This window comes from Mus caroli, chromosome 7 (genome assembly GCF_900094665.2).
Source record: "Mus caroli chromosome 7, CAROLI_EIJ_v1.1, whole genome shotgun sequence".
NCBI lineage: Eukaryota > Metazoa > Chordata > Mammalia > Rodentia > Muridae > Mus > Mus caroli.
The window spans coordinates 122,055,039-122,067,641 of NC_034576.1; the positions used below are offsets into that span (position 1 = coordinate 122,055,039).

Consider the following 12,603-nt stretch of genomic DNA (forward strand, 5'->3'; position numbering starts at 1 on the left):
GAAGAAGAAGAAGAAGAAAGAAAGAAAGAAAGAAAGAAAGAAAGAAAGAAAGAAAGAAAGAAAGAAAGAAAGAAAGAAAGAAAGAAAGAAAGAAAGAAGCTCAGATCTGGATGGTCATCTGTAAATCAGCAGAATTAACACATGCCCAGTTCTTTAACCTTAAGTTTACGCTGAGATGGAAGATGTAGGACACATTCAGAGTACTTACTATGCATACAGCAAAATATTTTACGGGACCAGGTATGCCCTCTCCTCCTCTCAGCTAGGTGAGCTCCCTTTGTCTCTAACAGTCCAAAAGAACGTGCAAAAATAATGATAAACGCTCTAGGAAGGGCAACAGAATGAACCAAAAGGACTCTTTCTGTTTCTCCTCCTCCTTACTCATCTCTCTTTTGTCTAACTAATAAGCCCCAACTCTACTCTTCTGACCCTATTTCATTCAACCTTTTACTCCCTAAACCTACACCCCACCCCCACTCTCTTCTCCCAGTCCCTAGAACTTGCCAAGTTCATTCCAGTGAGTTTCTGCACAAGCTGTTCCCTAAACCTCCAAGAGTTCTCCCTTCATCTCTGCATGGCTGGCTTTTCGTTTAAAGTTCTGCTTAAGCAGGAAGGTCTCCCTCCATTGCGTTCCAGGCACACACTCTAGCCTATCACTCATTTTCTTCAGCATTCAATCAAGATCAGATTTGCTGACAATCAAAATCAGATTTGCTGATTTATCATTTCTGTCCTCACCTCCCACTCGGATAAACTTCTTGCGAGAGGACCTTTTTTGCTTGTGTTCACCTTTGTACACTCACTGTCTGAAACACTGGCTAGTACTTAATAGCAGTTTGAATGAATTTTGGACTTGTCATTCAATGACAAACTAGGTTCCATGAATTAAAGTGAGACTAGCTAGCAGTAACTCTTCTGCTATATTTCTGTAAACCACCTAAACATCATTACGTGTACAATCAAGGCGCTAAGTCTTCTGTTTTATCGGGCCCTGATAAATACGATGGGACTCTCTTCCGACCATCAGAAGAACATCTGTTATGATAATCTTAGTGATACTACACAACGAATTCAGTTAAAGAGCAACACATATGCACTTTCTAGTCAAAGGACCCCTAAAATCTTGCACTCTCTCTTAACGCATAAAGTTTCTTAAAAGACAGTTCCATAATTAACAGAGAATTTCTTCTTTTAAAATGTATCAACAGCAAAACAAGATTCATTAACACTTCACTCTGGACTCTCTGACAGGCTAGATAAGAGGCACTACTTACTCGTGGTGGGGTTTTTGTTTGTTTGTTTTTTAAACAAAACGAGAGAGTTCTTTCCAATCAATCTTTCTTTTTTTCAGACATTTCCATACCCATTATGCACTGTGTTTTGCTAAAAGCATAAGCACATATCACACTGTCTCTTCTACGACCACCTATACACAAGGCATGGGCTGAATAAGATAAAAATCAAGCTGATTGTAAGACATACAAATCGAGACAGGCATAAAAGAGCTATTGTCCAACTGTAGAAACAAAAACAGTAATATAGGGTTTTCTGTTCTCTGAAGTGCATCATGAAGTGTGGGTGGAGAGAAACACAGAAATCCAGAATTAGCCTAACATCAAATCATTTTTGGAAAGAGTTGACAACATGTAAATTCCTCACATATAAAGTATTTAGAGCGAGAGACCTTGATTCCTGGGCTATGAAGCCACTTATGATGCCTTGGAAGAACTCTGGAATTCTAGTATTCATAAAAGAAAATGTTCATTATAATCGGGAGCCAGGCGGCGTTGTGAGGTACTCCCCAATGTGACACAGACCATAACTGAAGTACTACAAAGCTTGCAGTTAGGAGCTGGGATAGAGGCTGAACACCAAATTCAAAAGAGGTAGCTGAGGTACTAAGTGCCACAAAGGGGAGAGGGTGTCCACGACTGCCACTCAACCACAGAAAATTAAAGTATGAAACAGGGGTGTGTATGAGGGAAGATAAGAGATGGGGATGGAAAAAACAATACATTTGTCATCCCGTCCCACTTCCTAAACAGGATATAGGCAAACCCTCCAGCCCCATTACCTCGGGCACAGATGGTTATCGTTTATAGCAAAGGTGCACTGAAAGGCCTTCAGGTCTGAGCCCCTTAATTCCAGGGCTGTTAACGATTACAGAGAAGGATGGGGGTGGGGAGAAAAATCAGGGAGGGAGCTGCAGATTCACCCACCACCTCCCCCTTGGGCTCCTACCTCACGGCTCTTACCCTGGACTTTCAGCTCAGAGTCTGCAGACCCTCCCCGGGGATCTAAGGCCCCAGGTCCCCAGGCCCGGGATTGAGGGGTGCTGGCGATGGACAGGCAGGGACAGTAGGTAAGTTTTCGGAGCCTTGCGCTTGACAAGCCACAGGCTCCCCTCACAGCCTCCTCTTCCAGAGAGACCAGTCCAGACAAGGCGCTGATTTGCACTCCTCCCTTTCCACCACCACCCCCTTTCTCGAAGGAACCGAACCCCCGCCCCTTCATCTCTCAATGCTCCCCCCTTTTCCTCAACTCCCCCCCCTCCAAACTCACAGCTGCTCCAGAGGTTCCTCCAGTCAAACCCTTTCTGGAAACGACGGCGGCCCGGCGGGTCCAAACTACCTACCATCCCCGCTTGCGTTTCCAGGCTCCCTACCCCCGCCGCCGCCGCCTTTTCTGCCACCGCGGCCGCCGCCTCCTCCTCATCTGCAGCCCACCGGCGGCGGCCGCCCCGAAGCCCCGCCCCCTCCATTGCCTCCTGCATCATCACTTCCGGTAACCCCGCCGGCCGCTGGCTCTAGGAGGGAGAGAATGGGAGAGGGGCGGGGACGGGAACGGGGTGGGTGACGTCACGACGTACGCGAGGACGTCCGAAGCCGTCTCCAAGTAAGGGCAAGGCGGGGAGCGGCGGAGGGTGGGCTAGGAGCTGGGCCAGGCCATTTTCTGACTAGAAATGGGGGAAGAGGATAACGAAAGGGTGAAAGGGAAGGCTGGAGGAGAGGGAGGTTAGCTCAGTTGTTGAGTGCGGCGGGGAGTCGGCTAAATCTGGAAGTTTCAGGAGGTTTGAGACGACCTCTAACCTGGGCCTCATGCTGCCACAGCGGTCCGCCCGGTGGTTTGGCCCGGCTTGGCCTGCTGGACCTGCTGGATACAGCCCGGTGTGGCCCAGGCTCGGCAGAGCTCCTGGCACCGCCTCTTCCCAGCCGGCTCCTGTGGGTGGGGGAAGGCAGGAGTGACGCTGAGTGAGTGTAAGGATGGAGACGCCGGCTCCAGTCGCGGGGAACTGGGGAAAGGGGTTGGCTTCCCTAGGCCAGGGATGAGATGCCGGTGTGGGGTTGCTAGGAGACGCGCCTGTATGACCCCAGCCTCGCGAGGGCGGCTGGTGTCATCGCTGCTGGCCTCGGGAGACCTGCCTAAGGGAACTGGCACGTGGGAGAGATCCTGCCTGGGACCCTTCAGACTTTTCGATTATAAATGGAAGGCGACGGGGCAGTTGTAGGAGGCTGGAGAGGTGCCGGCCTTGAGAAAGGCCACCCAAACGATCCCGGATGTAGGAATCATACTTCAGGTGATGATGAGGCTAGTTTCATTACTAAGATGAGCAAATGACAAGATGAAGGAAGTCTTGTTTCTGAACTTTTCATTAATAAGTAAATGAGTGCAGAGAATAGCAGCTGCCCCAGAAGCTGAATGGTGTGGTGAGAAGGCCTCTTCTAGGTTTAAGAGGAAAAGAGAATGGGAGATGGAACTGCCTGTGGGTAACATTTTAAACAAAAGGCAGACAAGAATGAAGTCTTGGAGTTGCAGAAATAGCAAGGATTTGGCCTTTGTATTACTTCCCTGAAGTGTAATGAATGACCAGACCTTAATTTACATTTTAAAAAATTGCTGCTGGATAAAAGAAGGTAGTTAAAGGGCTGTTGCTAAGGCCATGGGAGGTGACAGTGGTGTTGGAAACATGGAAATTAAGAGAATTGATTCATAATGTATTTGGGAGCTTGAACATTCCAGACTGAATGCTGAACTGGATATAAAATGTATGGGAGAATGTGAAACCAAAGATGTTTCTCTAGAGAAAACAGTTTGGGAAGGAATCTCCTATGCTCTCTGGAACGTTATGTCCAGAGTCATTTTACAGCCCATGAAGATGTCCAGAAATGAGACGGACAAGCTGGAAGACAAGTCATGGGTGGAGATAATAAATGTGGGGTTTATTTCTAGACTCTGGAATAGGTAATAGATGAGAAAGAGTCCCAAGTTCTTTAGATCTCCTCACATTTAGAGAACACCCAGAAGGGTACAAGCCAGTAGGAAGCTCAATAAGAACACCTCAAAAATAAGGAGTGCCCCTTAATATCTTTAAACAATAGTATCCACCCTCACAATCAGTGAGAGTCCCCTTTTGAGGGCCTCAAATCTCTTCCTGCTCTTCCAGCTGTCAAAGCTTTTGGACTTGTGTACAAAAATGTGTGTGCATTCCTGATTTCCTTGATAAGTGTTGGTTTACATGTGCCCATGGGGTCTATTTTGTCATATCTGCGTAGGAACACCTTATACGATACCAGCCCTGGAATTTTCTTGTTTGGTTTGTTGTGTGATTGTGCTTGTGTTTTCTTTCTCATGTGTTATAGACCGCGCTAGCCTCAAACTCAAGAGATCCACCTGTCTCTGCCTCCCCGTCTGGAGGGCTGGAATTAAAGGTGTGCACCACCACACCCATCTCAGCCTTGGAATTCTTACAAAAGGAGTTTTGTCCCTGCAGCTACAGATGCCACTAACAGTGAATCTCAATGAAAAGGGTATCTGAAGGGCTGGGTTTCATTCTTGGATCTGCAGGGTGGCCTTGGAAAAGGTCCTATTCTTCAAATTGATAGGGTTGGCCTAGATTAAAAGTTGCAAGCTGGCAAAACAGATAATGCCTGCAAGCATATTGTTCAGCCCGCAGCATGATTTAAATTCTTCTTTCTTAGAATATGCTTGCCAGTTTTTAAAAATTGAACATCAGAATCCAGATTTTTTGGCTTCATTAGGAAAATCGGACAGTCTGGCAACACCAGTCTGAAGTTCCTAGAATCCTACACAGCTGAAGCTGGAGTTGCTTATCCCTTGTTTGTGGCTTATGCCCCAAGTGAGCCATAAGCATCTCCCCTCACACCCACTCCCAAGCTGACATTTGATTTGTAATTGACCTGAGAACCTTGCTGTCTGTAGCTACTTAACACAAGTGACTAAGTTTAAATAACAGTTCCTTAGACACATTTTCCTGATGTTCAGTAGCTGCATGGGACTGGTCTCTGCCCTGCTGGGTAAATCAGACAGAAGAGTTTTACCATAAACAGTTCTTTTGTTTAATGTTGGATGGAAACACTGAAAAAAAAAAAATTAAGGCCTTTGAGTGCCTATCATTCCTCACTAGTAAAGCCAGACAATCATTGTTTCTGCTCTTGGGATAGTCTAGTGAGGAGCCATTGGACCCGATAAATAAAATTCCTCAGTTGGTAACTAGAGAGTCCTTGGAGAATGTTCTAAAAACAGGTCCCCAGTGCAAAATGCTGTTGTCTTTCAAATAGTTGGCTGTAAAGTCAAATGCAAGAGATCTCCAGCTGTGACCAGTGTTGTCACCAAAATCTTGTTTGTTTTTGTTCTTCTGAAACAAAAGTGTTTCTCTTTGAAGCCTTGACTGTCCTAGAATTTGCTCTGTAAAAGTCTGGCCTTGAACTCCCGAGAGCTAGGAATAAAGGTGTGTCAGGACACTCCCAACGTCCACCTAAGACTTTGTGCAACTTTCTAATCTAGTTTCTTACAAGATGTCACAAAGGAGGAATTTAGTGTGTGGGCTCTCTGACTTTCCTACTTGCTCTGAAGGGTTGAAAATTCTTGCTGGAGAATTGTGCCTCTCTACCATTGGCTTGTTCCCAGTTTCTCCCTTATATCTGTCACACACCTGACTTTGGATAACTGGTTTTGAGCATCTCTGGCTAACTTTTGTAGGCAAGTGGATTTCTGTAAGTTGTATTCAAAGTTTCAGGACAGCCAAAAGCTAAATAGTGAGACCCTGTCTCAAAAGACAAACAAACAAATAGAACCAAGACTTTACAGTAAGTATACTGTGTTGCTAGGCAGTGACATTGAATGGATTAACTGTGTTAAATGCATATTCCATTTAAGATGATTTTAGTTTAGGAGACTATCACAGCCTAGCACTGTCTGCAAGTTAAGGAGCATCTATGTTTAGGATACATGTTTGCCTCCTATTGCTTTGCTTTGAATAGTTACTTTAGAAATCTTTCTAGTATTGGTGTTTTGGATTGCCCCTTTGTTCTGATGAAACGTCCCATGTTTCAGAATCTTTTCCTGGGTCCATCTTTCATTCTTGGGTTTTTTGGTTTGAGTTGGGGTTTTTTGGGTTTGGGGGTTTTGTTTTGTTTTTTGGCATGAAGCAAATGCTGTTTAAGAGAATCATTGTGGTGTGAAATATACTGAATGAGTGTATCCTGAGAATTGCACAACTGTGGTACTACTTCCCTCTTCAGATTCTAATAACCAGAAAAATCTAGGACAGGAAATAGTCTCTGTGTATGTGTGTGTGTGTGTGTGTGTGTGTGTGTGTGTGTGTGTGTGTCTAGGGAATGGAAACTAAGGGACCAGGAATCTGTAGGACACAGTTTCACTTGAAGATTGTTCAGTTGTTGTGACAATAAAATCATTCAGAGTACCAGCCAGTGTCTGACAAAAAGCAGGGACTAGATAGAATAGCTCTAGGAGAAAAGAGCACCAGTAGTAAAGAGCAAGAGATAAAGAAGAGACAGGAGACATAGGAAGGAAAGCTTTGTCGTGCTTCAGTGCTGGCACCTGCGTTAACATTTCCAGTAAGAAGCATGCATTGTGGTCTGAAGATAAGCAGTGTCTCCAGCAGGGTTATTTACTTATACTGAAGAACAATAGCCCTTTACTGTACAGGGATTAGTAATGATCAGAGGGAAATAGCTTTAGGAAAATCCATTACTACCACGAAGCAACAACCTCAACCACAGGCTACATACTTTTCCATTCTCTGCAGACAAAGCTAACCATAGATAAAAGGCTCACGATTCTCATTTCCTCCTTTTCAGGTAAAGTACACCTTTACTTCCTAGTGCTCAGTATTTTAATGAAATGTTCTGTGGTTGCATATTACCTTTTAAGAACCTGAATTAGGAGTGAAGCTTCATGATACAAACCTGTAATCCCAGCTGCTCCTGAGGATCATAAGTTCAAGGCTCTTCTTGGATAATAGAGCAAGTTCAAAGCCGCTTTGAGCCAACTTCATGAGACCCTATCTCAAAATGAAAAGTAAAAGGACGAGTAAGGGACATTGTTCATTGTTGAAGTGTGTGCCTTGTTTGTTTAATTCCTAGGGCTGCCAAAGAAGAATCTTCCTTCTGCCAATGTCCTTATGTAGTCTTCAGCAGAAGGTGTGTCCCAGATTAAAGGTGTGTACCACCATGCCTGGATATGGGGCTTGCTTTGTCCCAGATGACCTTGAACTCAGGGGTCTCCTTGCCTTAGTCTCCTGGAATTCTTAGCCACTATGCCTCAAGATCTCCATGCCAAGATCCAGGTCAGAAACTTGTATCTCCCAGCCTCAAGATCAGGATCACAGGTGATCCTTCCAATTCTGGATTGTAGTTCATTCCAGTTATAGTCAAGTTGGCAACCAGGAATAACCACTCCACACTTATTAGTATACGATGGGCCTTAGTACATGTGTGGATGTCAGAAGACAACTTTGTAGAGTCAGTTCTCTCCTTTCACTTTGAAATGAGTTCCAGGGATCAAACTCGGATTGTCAGGCTTGACCTCTTGTCACGTTGTCCTCTGACCTTTAGTTGCACACATTGGTATGATACATACATACACAATAAATAAATAAAATGTAATAAACTCAATCTTTAAGACTTCAAAAAGGAAATTTGAGTATGATAAGTAGGAGTAAGGTAGAGATGCTAGGGATGCACACAGGAACACTGCCATAGTCCCTGCACTAGAAAGATGCTCTGATAGTGGGCTAAGGGATAGACAGAGAAGCAATAGGTGGGCAAAGAAAGTGTATTCTGGTTGTGTGACTTGAGGACTTTCAAGGCAAGAAGGGTGTCATAGCTAAAAAGACAGGGCAGCAGGACTAATTTTTGTCTGGATGCTTTCACAGCCTTTCCCATCCTTATCCCCAATCATGGAGTACTTGAGAGGGAAATTTTGACTCTAGGGAACTAAAACAAGAAATTATATCCCAGCTTCAGGTATTCCTTAAAGGGAATGGAATGGATTCCTCCCTTTCCTTCTGTCCCTTCTCCTTTTTATGCTGCAGAAATTTTTGTTGAGAAAACAAAGCCCCAAGAGAGCACAGCAGCTGGAATTTTGACATTCTTGAGACTAGAGTCATGCTTCTATAAACTTCATCTATGGAAAGGGAATTGTCTTTTAAACTCCTAAATGGGAACTGGAGAAATGGCTCAGGGGTTAAAAGCAGTTATTGTTCTTTTAAAGAACCCGGGTTTGGTTACCAGCACCCACATGGTGACTCACGACCATTTATAACTCCATTTCTGGGGACTCAATTCCTCTTCAGATCTCAGGCTTCTGTACTCATACATACACTTGGGTGCACACTGGCTCTCCTGGACTCAATTTGTAGACCAGGCTGGCCTCAAACTCACAGAGATCCAACTGCCTGTGCCTCCTAAGTGGTGGAATTAAGGGCATATACCACCACCACTCAGCATGCATATATATTTTTTTCTTAAATGTTCATGTTTCAGTGAGCTTTACGAAGATTACCATCACTGTGTTGACCTGTGGCCTCTCTGACAGGTCCTCACTTGCATTCAACTCTGCTCTTGGCTTGCCCTAGCTTTGCTCCTGCTGCTTTCTTCCCTGTACCACTCTCCCTTTAGCTTCCCATTATTAGTCTGCATCATTGCCATTCAGAACTCCAGTCAAATATATGACACCCCCCCCCCAGTATCTCCCATTTCTGTTCATTTCACTCAGAATATATGACTGTGTGAAATTCCTTGGTTTTCTTGTATGTTGTCTGCCTCTGATATTAGAAGGTAAAATATCCCCAGAGCTTCATGGTCTTGGGTGTGATAGGCATGTCCAATAAATGATGAGGGGATCAATCTATGGGATGCTTGGCAGAGGGGACTTAAAGCCTGCAGGGTGTAACAATGTGATCAGTCTCTTCCTCCTCAGCTCCACAGAGAACTGAAAGAAGAAAGCATTCCAGTTAGGTGCACAGCCTCCTTTAAGGGTTCTGTATATAAAATGCTTTTTGAAGAAGGGCAGGTGGGGATTTTATAAAGCATACCAAGGTGCAAAATACTTCCATGGCTCTTTGTATGGGAAGAAAATAGAGTTCCGTGGCTTCTTTTAATGGAATTATTTCACTTCCTTTGTTCTAATGATTAAGCTCTTTAAAGCATGCAACAGATATTAAACAACATTTATTAAGATCAAGCAATGTATTTAGTTGCTAGCAACTTGGGCTCTGGCTCCAGATTATAGTGTTTGAATACCAGCCCTGTCTATTTCTAGCATTGTGACTTTGGACACACTTCTTAATTTCTCTTTACATCAGGTCTCTCTGTAAAATGAGAATAGAAGCAGCACCTGCCCATTGAATTGCTGTGATGTTTACAGTTGTATGTAAAGTACCTTGCAGAGTTTGAAGCCCATGGTAAATTCAAAGCAAATGTAGCTGTTGTGGTTGTTGTTGTTGTTACATAATGAGTAGGACAAAGTTCCCGCTCTCCAGGAGTTATGCAGAAAAATCTAGAAAGAAAATGCAAAATAACTGCAAAAGAGCAATAGATGGCTTGTTCTAGGCCCTGGGGAGATAGTGCTCTGGGAAAATTTGGTAGTATATAGGCACCTCTTTTAGTAGGAGAAATGACAAGTAGAAAAGAAGCATTCTGAATAGAAGGATCAGCCAAGACAGCCAAGACAAGCATAGGCTTGACAGTGAAGCAGGGTCTTGCTATGTACCTTTGGCTGACATGGTATTCATTTTGTAGATCAGGCTGGTCCCAGACTTGTAACAGCCCTTCTACTTTAGCCTTCTGAGTGTCGGGATTACAAGTATGAGCATCATGCACTGAATACATTTATTAATTTCTGAATACATTTATTCATAGCCAATCCTACACCACACCAAAATCAGTATCATGGGTTTGATGGGTCTTTCCAGTATACATTAAACTAATGACAACTAATAAATATGAGTATTGTGTATCTAAAATCACCTCCACAATCAAATTTTGAGATATCTGCATTAGGGACCTCTCCCAACTGAGAACCAGAGGGCAAAACATACTAGCAACAAAATGTGCCTGTCTATTATAAGATATAGTAAGTTTCATCTTAGTACTCTGCTTATGCTGGCAGTACTTTTTTTAATTTTTATTTATTTATTTATTTATTTATTTATTTATTTATATTTCAATTGTTATGCCCTTTCCTGGTCTCCCTCTGAAAACCTCCTCTGCTTATCCCCTCCTCCTCCCACTGCTCACCAAACTACCCACTCCCACTTCCTGGCCCTGGTATTTCCCTGCACTGGGGTATAGACCCTTCACAGGATCAAGGGCCTTTCCTCCCATTGATGATCAACTAGGCCATTCTCTGCTGCATATGTAGCTGGAGCCATGAGTTCCACCATGTATACTCTTTAGTTGGTGGTTTAGTTCCAGGGAGCTCTGGAGATACTGATTAGTTCATATTGTTGTTCCTCTTATGGGGCTGCAAACCCCTTCAGCTCCTTGGGTCCTTTCTCCAGCTTCTTCATTGGGAACCCTGTGCTCAGTCCAGTGGATGGCTGTGAGCATCCACTTCTGTATTTGCCAGGCACTGGCAGAGCCTCAAGAAGACACCTTCCTGTCACAATTCCTTCCATCACACTTGTGTTTTTTTTTTTTCTTCATCCTGGGATTTGGTTAAAGAGATAAAAAAGGAACGAATATTCAAGTAGTGTTGATCCAGAATAAATGCCATAGAACTTTGAAGATTCCTTAAGAATGTACTTCATAACCATTTTAGATTAAAGTTCTGATTTCTGGGGGGTTTTTTTTGTTTTGTTTTGTTTTGTTTTGATTTTTGGTTTGGTTTTTCGAGACAGGGTTTCTCTGTATAGCCCTGGCAATCCTGGAACTCACTTTGTAGACCAGACTGGCCTCGAACTCAGAAATACACCTGCCTCTGCCTCCTGAGTGCTGGGATTAAAAGTGTGCGCCACTACGCCCGGCCTAAAGTTCTGATCTCTGAAAAGTGACTATTCCTTATGTTACCTAAGGGGAACTCCCAGCAGACTTCACTACTGTGTAAGATCAACTCTTGACCAACTATAAATAAGGATAAAGGCTGCCTGTGTTACATTAATCCTGAGAAGAATGTTAGTTTGAAGCCACTTAAACACTTGGATAAGAAGACCTTCAGGAAACGTCAACATTAGTAAATGAGTTGCTTTCTAAGACCAAAAGGAAAATTCCAAAAATCACTTTAAAAATTTTTTACGGGTGACTAATTTAGTATTTGGATCTCAAGCTTTCAGTACCATAAGATATTCTCATGTTTTCAGGAAACACTTGTTGAATTCCTAGTATATAACCTTTGTAGGTGCTGATAATTCAACAGTAACTAAGGTAGATGTAGTAACTGTCCCTGTAAAGACTAGAGCCTATTTGAGGGAAATAGGTATTAACAAACCAGAACTTGAGTGACGTATCCTGTAAAGAACAACTATCACTTAGCTCATTCCTAACCCAGTGTGTGGTTAAGGAGAGCCTAGGAAGTGTAAGGGGTTTTCTGAGACATCCGTGTTTTCATGAGGAGCTAAAGGATGAATAGAGAGATTGGTCAGGTTAAAAAAAAAAAAGCAAGATCAGGTCAGGTGTTGTGGCACGTGGCACATACCTTTAATTTCAGAACTTAGGAAGCAGAGGTAGATGGGTCTCTGTGAATCTGATGCCACCCTAGTCTACCTAAGACTCTTTTTTTTTCTTTGTATTTTCTCTCAAGAGCTGTGTAGTGAGACCTTGTCTTAAAAAATAAAGTAAAATGAATATGAAAATTAGTGAAGAGGGAAAAATATGGGTGTGTACCCCAAAGTCAAGAAGATCATAGTTTCCCCCAGCAAAGAACTGAAAGAAACCCAGTAGAAAAACAACAAACGATTCATTTTTCTCTCTTCTTGACTTTTCTTCCAAGACTTAGATGTAAAAGGCTATACCTGTTTGTGTACAAAAGTCCTGGCAGTCTTTTGCGACTTGGATTTCTGAGTCTCCTGATGTTGGAGAATCACCGCCTATCTTCCTTTCTGGATTAGTTCTTCAAGATACACACTAATTAAAGTATTTTCAAAATAGTCTTATTAAGTGGCAATTGTTAGTACTCATTACATTGAGTAACCTAATTGCAGGTATTGTGTGTCCTGTTATAGCTTATGATCAGAGTTCTTAAAGTAGTAAGAGCAAACCAATTAAAGCCGGCTTTGAGAAATTTGCTGGGTTTTGAATATGTTTGACCTTTGCTTTCCTCTGCTGGTATCTGAAAGTCAAG

At 43.2% G+C, this 12,603-nt stretch overlaps 2 protein-coding genes across 15 annotated transcripts in view; one reads left to right on the plus strand and one right to left on the minus strand.

Annotated features, from left to right (window-relative positions):
• Dcun1d3 (defective in cullin neddylation 1 domain containing 3) overlaps positions 1-3,166 on the minus strand; it is a 42,992-nt gene extending 39,826 nt beyond the window's left edge. Inside the window, exon 1 of one of the 6 annotated variants that reach the window (XM_021168737.2) lies at positions 3,090-3,166. The gene's annotated coding sequence lies outside the window, so the exon portion shown is untranslated. Of the gene's footprint in view, positions 1-2,074; positions 2,207-2,241; positions 2,403-2,562; positions 2,751-3,089 lie in introns of those variants that run through there. The other 5 variants (XM_021168738.2, XM_021168739.2, XM_029479301.1 and 2 more) reach the window with 5 other exon arrangements.
• Positions 2,288-12,603, plus strand: part of Lyrm1 (LYR motif containing 1) — a 56,373-nt gene continuing 46,057 nt past the window's right edge. The window contains exon 1 of one of the 9 annotated variants that reach the window (XM_029479314.1): positions 2,288-2,362. The gene's annotated coding sequence lies outside the window, so the exon portion shown is untranslated. The other 8 variants (XM_029479312.1, XM_021168742.2, XM_021168751.2 and 5 more) reach the window with 8 other exon arrangements.